Raw genomic sequence first — 10,000 nt, forward strand, 5'->3', positions numbered from 1 at the left:
CTGTATTTATATATATATATATATATGTATATATATATATATATATATATATATATATATATATATATGTATATATATATATATATATATATATATATATATATATATATGTATATATATATATATATATATATATATATATGTATATATATATATATATATAATATATATATGTATATATATATATATATATATATATATATATATACATACATATATATATATATATATATATATATACATACATATATATATATATATATATATATATATATATATATATACATACATATATATATATACATATATATATATATATATATATATATATATATATATATATATATATATATTTATGTATATACATATATATACAAGCATATATAAATATATATGTATGTATATATACTGTATATATACATACATATATATATATATATATATATATATATATATATATATATATATATATATATATATATATATATACATATATATATATATATATATATATATATATATATATATATATATATATATATATATATATATATATATATATATAACGGATTTTGAGCGAAGCGAAAAATCTTTTTTTGGGTGAGATGGCCATGTCGTCCTGATGGAAGTTCCTATAGGGTAGCTTCCTAGGGTATATTACAACTACGGCGATATTCCCAGAGAATTTACCTTAAGGTACCAGAATTCTAACTCCTGGAGCGAGTATCCCTCGTGAAAGGGATATCGCGACATATCAGAGGACGTATTCTAGACACGTCACATGGCAATCTACATCCTGGACAGAGATTTCGTCTCGTAGGAGGTGATTGACGAGATACGAATTCGGGAAAGAAAAAGGGGAGCCGCTCCCAAGGCTTCCCTATCCCCCAATTCGTATGCGTGCCTGGCGCCAATCCTGGCGCCATCTGTATTCCTTGTAGCGTACACGAGGTGCTACAGATACTGTATGTAGGGAGGGGTCCTACAGCCCTTTCTTAGAAAGGCAAGGGCGGGTCCATCAGGACGACATGGCCATCTCACCCAAAAATAGATTTTTTCGCTTCGCTCAAAATCCGTTTTTTGGGCTCAAGCCATGTCGTCCTGATGGAAGTGTACCAGAGCATTACTGTATCTGTGGATTCTCAGAACGTGCCGTAATCCCCGGAGGTAATTTTTTCCCGGTCGACTAGACCTAGAGACCTAAGATGTTACCGTTATACATCTTTTCAACTAACTATAAACTATGTTAGAGCTTCCTGCCCCCTACAGGGAAGAGTCCTACTAGACTCTGGAAAAGTCTCGAAGAGTACATATATCTATGTATGAATACCAGGCAAGCTAATATAGTGGTCTCGCCCTATATTAAGTAAAGCATAGTTTGTAAAGGACCACTGCGTCAATATGAAATATCGACCAGTTTTCCGCACAATACTTGTATTGGACAAAGGTTTTATATCCGCATAGGAGGAAAACCAATGCAACATAGCTTGCATAAAGGAACAATTCTATTAGAATTATCCCAGATAAGGTACATAGAATGAATGCTCAATTATACCAATAAATTGACACAGGTGAAGGAGACGCAAGGTTCTCAAGAACCAGATTATTGACAGGCAATAAATAGACAGGTTAACCACAATTATATATATATATATATATATATATATATATATATATATATATATATAAGAAGAGGATAACCCAAAACTATAAGCATAAGTATGATAGTAAACAGAGCTTGTTTGTCTGAAAGAAAAAACATTAGATGCCACTTTTAAGATAACCGAGGTATCAAAGTCATAAAAGCCTGTATTACAAATCAATGACATTAGCGTTAGAAACGCTCGGCACACATGTCTGCACTTATGCTAGGTTCACCTTCGGAAATGGAACAGTCTGGATGGGCAACACAGTGCCCTCACTTAGTTTGTAGTACAGTATGTAACTACACACTCACCCTGGAATTAATCGTCCCAATTAAGACCACTGTTCCTCGCAGAGTTAAACAGTAGGGTTAACACCGCGACCCACTGCTACCACAGATCTCTTTTAGTTCCTCTACTTGCTTCGCATAGTGGCGAAAGAACACTCTGGAAGACTTCCAGCCAGTGTATGAACGGAGATGTTCAAAATCCATACAATTAAAGAAATTTAAGGATGAGGCAACTTTCCTCGGATCGTGACTTGCGGGTGTATTGTCAGGATCCGCTCTGCGAATAAAATATGTGATTTTCGCTCTGAGTTGATTCAGAGATAAATTTGAGCCTGATGTTTCTCCCCTGAATAGTTGACCACCCTTGAAGTCTGAAGTTCTATGAAGATAGACCTTTAGGCATTCTACTGGACATAGAGATGCATCTTCTTTCAGAGGGCAGATTCTCCAGGGACCCCCACCAGTTGGTGGGTAACTCATTCTTGGCGAGAAACGTAGGATCCGGAAACAGGTTCAGTTCTTCCCCATCCAGGAACTGAACACGACCTGCCTCTCTCGAGAGGCTACAATCTCACTAAACCTGGCCCCGGACACGAGTGCAAAATAGGAAAATAACTTTTTGTGTTAAATCCTTTAACGCACACTCTTCATTGCTCAACAGAGAAGCGAAATGAAGAACTTGTCTTAAGACCATGAAATGGGCTTTGGAGGTGCTGAAGGTCTGAGCCTAGCACAGGCTTTCGGGACTTTATTAAAGATCTCGTTACCTAGGTCGACCTGGAAGGCATATAGAATGGGTCTTGTCAAAGCAGACTTACACGCTGAAATCGTGTTCGCTGCCAACCCTTGACCATGGAGGTGGGGAAAAAAGATAAGCAGAAGTCTGTCAAGATCTCCTGCGGGATCTTCGCCTTGACAAAAGGCCACCCATTTTCTCCAAGATGACTCATATTGCCTTCTAGTAGATTTGCACTTATATTCCTCAAGGAAGTCTATACTGGCTTTCGAAATCCCGAAACGCTTTCTCACCGCTAGGGAGAGAAAATCATGAGCTGCAGGGTCCGGGTTTTCTGTAATGAAGCGCAGACAGTTGACTTCTGGGCTCGCTGGGTCAGAACTGGATCTGGTAGTGGTACAGTTCCAATGCCAGGAGGAACCACACGCTGTTCGGCCACTTGTGGGCCACTATTGCCGCTACCCTTTGAAGGATCTCAGTTTGTTGAGGACCCTCAACAGAAGGTTGTGAGGAGGGAACAGATAAATCTTGGACCATCTGTTCCAGTCGAGGGACATCGCGTCCACTGCTTCCGCTAAGGGGTCCTCGTACGGGGCACGTACAGGGGCAACTTCTTGTTGTCTTTCGTCGCAAAGAGGTCTATCTGCAGTTCTGGGACTGATTCAGAATGAAGGAGAATGATCCTGCGTCTAAGGACCATTCCGACTCTATCGGTGTGAACCTGGATAGAGCGTCCGCTGTCACATTGCGGACTCCTTGAAGGTGAACTGCCGACAGGTACCACTTCTTCTTTTCCGCCAATCGGAAGACGGCCAACATCACCTGGTTGAGAGGTGGTGACCTCGATCCTTGTCGATTCAAGTATCTCACAACTACCTCGCTGTCAATCACCACCTTATGTGGATCGAATGACGCAGGGAGACTTTCTTTAAGGTAAGGAGCACTGCCCTAGCTTCTAGAAAGTTTTATGTGAAATGTCTTGAATAGCCTGGACCAAGTCCCCTGGACTTTTTTCCGATGAGAGTGACCTCCCCATCCCTCCTTCGAGGCGTCTGAGTGAATCGTCACCGACGGGGGAGGTGGCTGAAGAAGAACCTGACTTCTTTAGATGTCTGGCTTGGGACCAAGGCCTGAGAAGAGTACTTAGCCGAAGCGGCTGGTCTTCTCAGATCTCTTCACGCGTTTGATGCATAACTTCTCCAAACTCCGATTGCATCCTTTAGCTGTGCTCTTAGCACTGGGTCTGTCACCGAAGCAAACTGGAGAGAGCGCAGTACTCTCTCCTGCTCGTGTCTTGAAATCCTTTCGGAATCTTGAAGTCTCTTGACAGAACCCGCTATTTCCTTCCTTTTCTTCGCCGAGGTGGAGAAATGGTGTGACAAAAGGTCCCAGTGAATTCTCAGCCACTGGAACTTTTGAGATGGAGAAAGTCGAGACTTTTTCTGTTGATCTTGAAGCCTAGGTACTCTAGGAACTGGATCACTTGACTGGAAGCTTGCAAGCATTCTGTCTCGGATGCTGCCCACACCAACCAGTCGTCCAGGTAGGTTACTACCTGAATTCCCTTTAGGCGAAATTGTTTGAGAGCTACGCTCGCAAGCTTCGTAAAAATCCTTGGGGCTATGTTTAGCCCGAATGGCATGGCTCCGAAGGCGTATAGTCTTCGTTGTAGCCTGAACCCTAGGTAGGGGGAGAGTCGATGGCTAATTGGAATGTGCCAGTAGGCGTCTGACAAGTCTATAGAGACGGAATATGCCCTCCTGGGCAGTAAGGTCCTTATGTGTTGCAGTGTTAGCATTTTGAATTTGCAATTCACTATGAACTTGTTAAGTGGCGACAAGTCCAGAATGACTCTGAGCTTTTCCGAGTCTTTCTTGGGAACACAAAACAGCCTCCCTTAGAAATTGATGGGCTTCACCCTTTTTCTCCAACAGTTCTTGAACGTACTCCTCCATAACGGGGGTGGAGTGTTGGAAAAACTGAAGGCACGGGGGTGGAGTGCTGTACCAGCTCCCGCCCAGTCCATTCTTGAGTAGGCTGTGGGCCCAGGGATCGAAGGTCCACCGATCCCGAAATTTCAGAAGTCTCCCTCCTACCGGTATCACCTCGCTTGGACTGCCGTCCTGAGGTCTTGCCTTCCTGACCATGACCACCCCTGAATCCCCTTCCCCTTGAGGGGCGTCTAGACGAGCCTCTGGCTGCTCCTCTAGGCTTTGCTCGAAAGGAAGTAGACTGCCCTTCGAACGCTGGGGTGAATGCCGTGGACTGTGTCGACACGGCCTGGGGTACCCACTGAAAGGTGGTCGGGGTTTGTGCCACGATCTGGGGCACTGGGGGCAATGGCAATTGCAGTTGCTGTTGCTGTCTAAGAGGCTTGGCTGGCCGAGACGGTAGCCTAGTCCTCATAGTCCTCTTCTTTGGTTGAGAACCCTCATCCGGGGAAGACTTTCTTTTGATAGCCAGGCCCCACTTCTGGAGAAGGTTTCTATTCTCCAAGGCGGCTTTATCAACAGCTTTTTTGACCAGTTCGGTAGGGAAAAAGGTCTTTTCCCCAAATGTTGGAGGAGATTAGTTTCTTTAGCTCGTGCCTCACCGTAGCCGAGGTAAACACGAACTCCCTACAAGCTCTCCTTGCCTTGACGAAGCCATAAAGGTCCTTCGTCACTGTGGCCAGATGAGGCTTGGCCACTACCATGAACATTTCATGGACCTTGGGGTCACTTGCCATCGTCTCGAGAGTAGTCTGAAGAGACATTGAGGCAGTCAGTCTTTCTTTTGTATCGAACTCACTTCGCAAAAGAAAGTCAGACAGCTTAGGGGGGTCCTTGCCGAACTGACGTCTGGCAATATCAGCCTCCAACTTTCCCACTGAGAACGTAAGAGGGACGTTCTTCCAGTCTTTGTGGTCCATAGGCAGGGCCAGCGACAAGGGTTTACTCTCCTCTAGGGAGGGGCAAGACTTGCCGGCCTCGATTGCTTTTAGAACAGCCAGAAACCTTTTCTGTAAAAAGGGGAAGGCTCTAGTAGGCGAGGACACAAAGGAAGGGAGCTTCCTATTCAATGCAGCTACCTTTGAGTTAGAGAAGCCCCTCTCTTTCATCGAGGATGAAAGTAGAGCTTGAGCCTTAGCATGGTCCATCACTATGACCTCCTTCGGCTCTGTCTCCTCCTTTGAAGCTGGTTCCTTCCTCAGCCGGACATAACAGTCCGGATATGATGCCTTGCTGGGCCAGAATTCCACCCTCCAGGGGAACTGAGCCCAGCTTATCCGAGATGACGATCTTTCCAGTTGTCATCGGCATGTGCTCAGCATACCTCCATGGGTTAGCATCTGAGCACAAGGGAAGGTCTTTCACATTGAGCTTTTTCTGGGGCCCATGTGATTCTGCAAGGCACTGCATTCGCAGTTCCATTGCAGCCGCCTTCTCCTGATTCTCCTTCTGCATTTGTTGGATCATTCCAACAATAGAAGAGAGGGCCTGTCCTAGCTCTACTGGGAGACCGGCCGATGTAGAGGGGCTTGAACTTCATCCTGGGCTTCTGCCAGGAGGTCTTCCTCCTGACACCCGTCCACATCAGACATCCTGTCATCTAGCTGGATGTCTTGCATCGCGACCGTGACTTCAGCATCCACCTGGATCTGAACTTAGGGGATCTCCTCTTGAGGCTGGGGAATCACTGCATCAGCTGATGCCTTAGGGAAAGGATACGCCCTCATCTTCTCACTTGGAAGATAAGGGCCAGAAGTGTTCTTTTGGAAGCCCCTTACCCAGGTACGAAGCTTCTTCCTAGCTATTTAATTGTCTCATTAATCAGGTTAGTGCACACAGTACATACCTGAGGGTCCCAATACCGGAGATCATCCTTGGAGACAACGTATGCTGCGTGTCTCCTACAAAACTCATGTCCGCTGAGGTTCTTGCTGCTGACATTGCAGAAAGCACTTCCCCACTTCGGAGTGTCCTTCTGTAAAGAGAAGAAATTTCCATGAGTATCAAGTGAACTATGTATCACTGGATATGCATAGTATAGCATAACAATTCAGAAAGGAAAGACACACACTTGTGTTTCCCTCACAACCCATTGTTACAGCCTTCCAGATAATAAAATCAAAAATGGTTTATCTCTTCTAGAGTAACCAATGCAAGGTTTCCAGAGGAAACAGGTGGAGCTCACACCTAAGCAATGATTTTAAAATCCTGGATAATAGACAGGGAAGAACTCAGCTTCCTATCTGAGGGCAACAGCAAAGGGGTGTGCAAGAAAACACAATAGTGTTAGAAGATACAGTGCTGTACCAAAACCCTTACTATAGTTTTCTTCTTACTGTATATGCTATACAGAAGAATACTAGTACAGTATAGGGGGATGTGTGCCGGCCTGCCTTTGCCGGCCGGCACACACCACAACTAGCTTTAACCCTGGATAGGTACGGTCCTCGGACACCCCTTTAAGGGTATACTCGGACGCGAACGACCCCGACGCCAAAAAAAATTCTTGAAAAATCAGTTTTTGCAGTAACCTCCTTTTTTCTTTTGCCAAAAAAAACTTCAATGAATGCTTAAAACAACTGTAAAGATAAATACTACTCATCTGCAGAAAAACTATTTATTATAAATATTTTAAAAAATTAAGTAGAAAAAAAAAAGACCTGACATAAAAATTCATAAAAAAAAAGTTTATACATATATACACAAATCCTTTTAGGAATTGATTCTTGAATGTTTAGGACACATCTTGATGTATTTTGGATGAAGTCAGACCCATGGAGGTGAAGATCTGAAATGAGAAAAAAAGGGTAACTTTTTTTGGCCAAAAAAAATTGTCCAAATTTCATGAATTTTTTTGGGTACCCAAATGAAATAGGAAGTGGCTAATTTTTTTAGGGAATAAACATATGTTATCCTAAAATAGAAATATGTAAAAAAATCTTCATTATTTTGTAAATTACATTTATATCAGGGGCCATATCTAAAGGTAATTTTATGAGTACTTGGAAATTTCGTAAAAAAATACATATATTTAATATATAATATGATATTTATGCAGGTAAAAATATACCAAAATATCACAAATTCTATAGGGAACAAGAATATATATAGATAGGGCAGCTTACGCTTCGGATATGTCCACAAAATGGCCGCCAACCACACTGACTCAGACTCCCTAATCTGCCACTTGAAATGTAGGAAGGGTATGTCAATTTCAAGGTGTTATTTACTAATCTAATTATTATTGGATATGCATAAAAATTGTATGGTGGGTTGCTGGATAATTGTCGATTATTTTACGACTATAAAATTAAAATTCTGACCCAAAAAAATTTTTTTGAAGGGAAATAAAATCGAAAAAAAAATGTAAAACAATATTTTAGCTAAAAAAATTTGATGATATTCAATCAAAAAAAAAGTAAACAAAATTTTCCGACAAATAAACATCTAGAGGAATCATTACTCTGTGATAGTTCCTTAGTACGTAGTAATTTTGAAAGAATTGGGAAAAAACGAAAAAATGGCAATCACAGGAAAATCGAACACATACCTATATTTACGCCATATCTGGCTAAAAAAAAGATAGGCATGGGTAGCCAGATCATCTAGAAACACTTTCCAACACTATAAAAATATAAGTTTTGCGACACTACTTGCCAATTCCTTACGGTAACATGACTAAGCAAAAAAATGCAAAACAAATAAAAAGGGGCACTCGTGGAAAAATGGCCATTCTAATATACGGCATTTCAGAAAAAAAAAATTTCAGCCACGTGCTAGGCAAACCATCAAGGCATATTTTCCGACAAATAAACATATAAATGAAATATTACTCTGTGATAGTTCCTTAGTACGTAGTAATTTTGAAGGAAATGGGAAAAAACGAAAAAATGGCAATCACAGGAAAATCGAACACATACTTATATATACGCCATATCTGGCTAAAAAAAAAATAGGCATGGGTAGCCAGATCATCTAGAAACACTTTCCAACACTATAAAAATATAAGTTTTGCGACACTACTTGCCAATTCCTTACGGTAACATGACTAAGCAAAAAAATGCAAAACAAATAAAAAGGGGCACTCGCGGAAAAATGCCCAACATTCTAATATACGGCATCTCAGATGAAAAAAAAGACATGCACGTGTTAGCCCAACCATCAAGGCACACTTTCTAACACATAAACATGAAAAAAAAATCAATAATATACGGCAATTCCTTACTACGTAGTAAATTTTCACAAATATTGAAAAAAAAACAGAAATTGGCAACCGCAGTTAAATACCCAATATACCAATAACTACGTCGTATCTGACAAAAACAAAATCACTCATGGGTAGCCAGATCATCTAGACACACTTTCCAACATTAAAAAAGCAAAAGTTTTACGACACTATTTCGCAATATCTTACGGAAAAATGACTTGGCAAAAAAATTAAAAAAAATTAAAAAGGGACACTCGCGATAAAATGCCCGACATTCTAATATACGACATCTCAGATAAAAAAAAAGACATGCACGTGTTAGCCCAACCATCAAGGCACACTTTCTAACACATAAACATGAAAAAAAAATGAATAATATACGGCAATTCCTTACTACGTAGTAATTTTTACAAATATTGAAAAAAAAAACAGAAATTGGTAACCGCAGTTAAATACCCAATATACCAATAACTACGTCGTATCTGACAAAAACAAAGTCATGCATGGGTAGCCAGATCATCTAGACACACTTTCCAACACTAAACAAGCTAAAGTTTTACGACACTATTTGGCAATATCTTACGGAAAAATGACTTGGCAAAAAAATGAAAAAAAATGAAAAAGGGGCACTCGCGGTAAAATGGTCCTCGTGGTGATGAACGACATTTTAACTAAAAAAAAAAACATGCACATGGTAGCCAAACAATCCACCAAGACTTTCCACAACTGATAACCTATACAAGTTGCACCATTCTACGACAATTTCATAATACGTAATAACTTTGATAATTATGCAAACTACCTCAGAAGGGTAAACTCGGACGCGAACGACCCCGACGCGTCTCAGAAATCGGGGAAGGAGTACAGCTACAGCAATGCACATCTGGACACTACTAGAGCGTGTAGGGGAGACACCTCCTGCAGGTCGATCACCCACAAATTCAGTCACAGGGGTGAGTCACGTGAGAAAAACCTGTTTTTTTTTGACGCTCGGGGTCGCAAACGACCCACCGTACCTATCCAGGGTTAAAGTATACTACTTAACAGCTATGGGGCGGCAGCACTCTGGTTCAAATGCCTGCGCCGGTCGGCAGCAACTGCCGGCCGGTAACAGCCAGTGTTGGCCGGCAATG

Source organism: Palaemon carinicauda, chromosome 6 (genome assembly GCF_036898095.1).
Source record: "Palaemon carinicauda isolate YSFRI2023 chromosome 6, ASM3689809v2, whole genome shotgun sequence".
Lineage (NCBI taxonomy): Eukaryota > Metazoa > Arthropoda > Malacostraca > Decapoda > Palaemonidae > Palaemon > Palaemon carinicauda.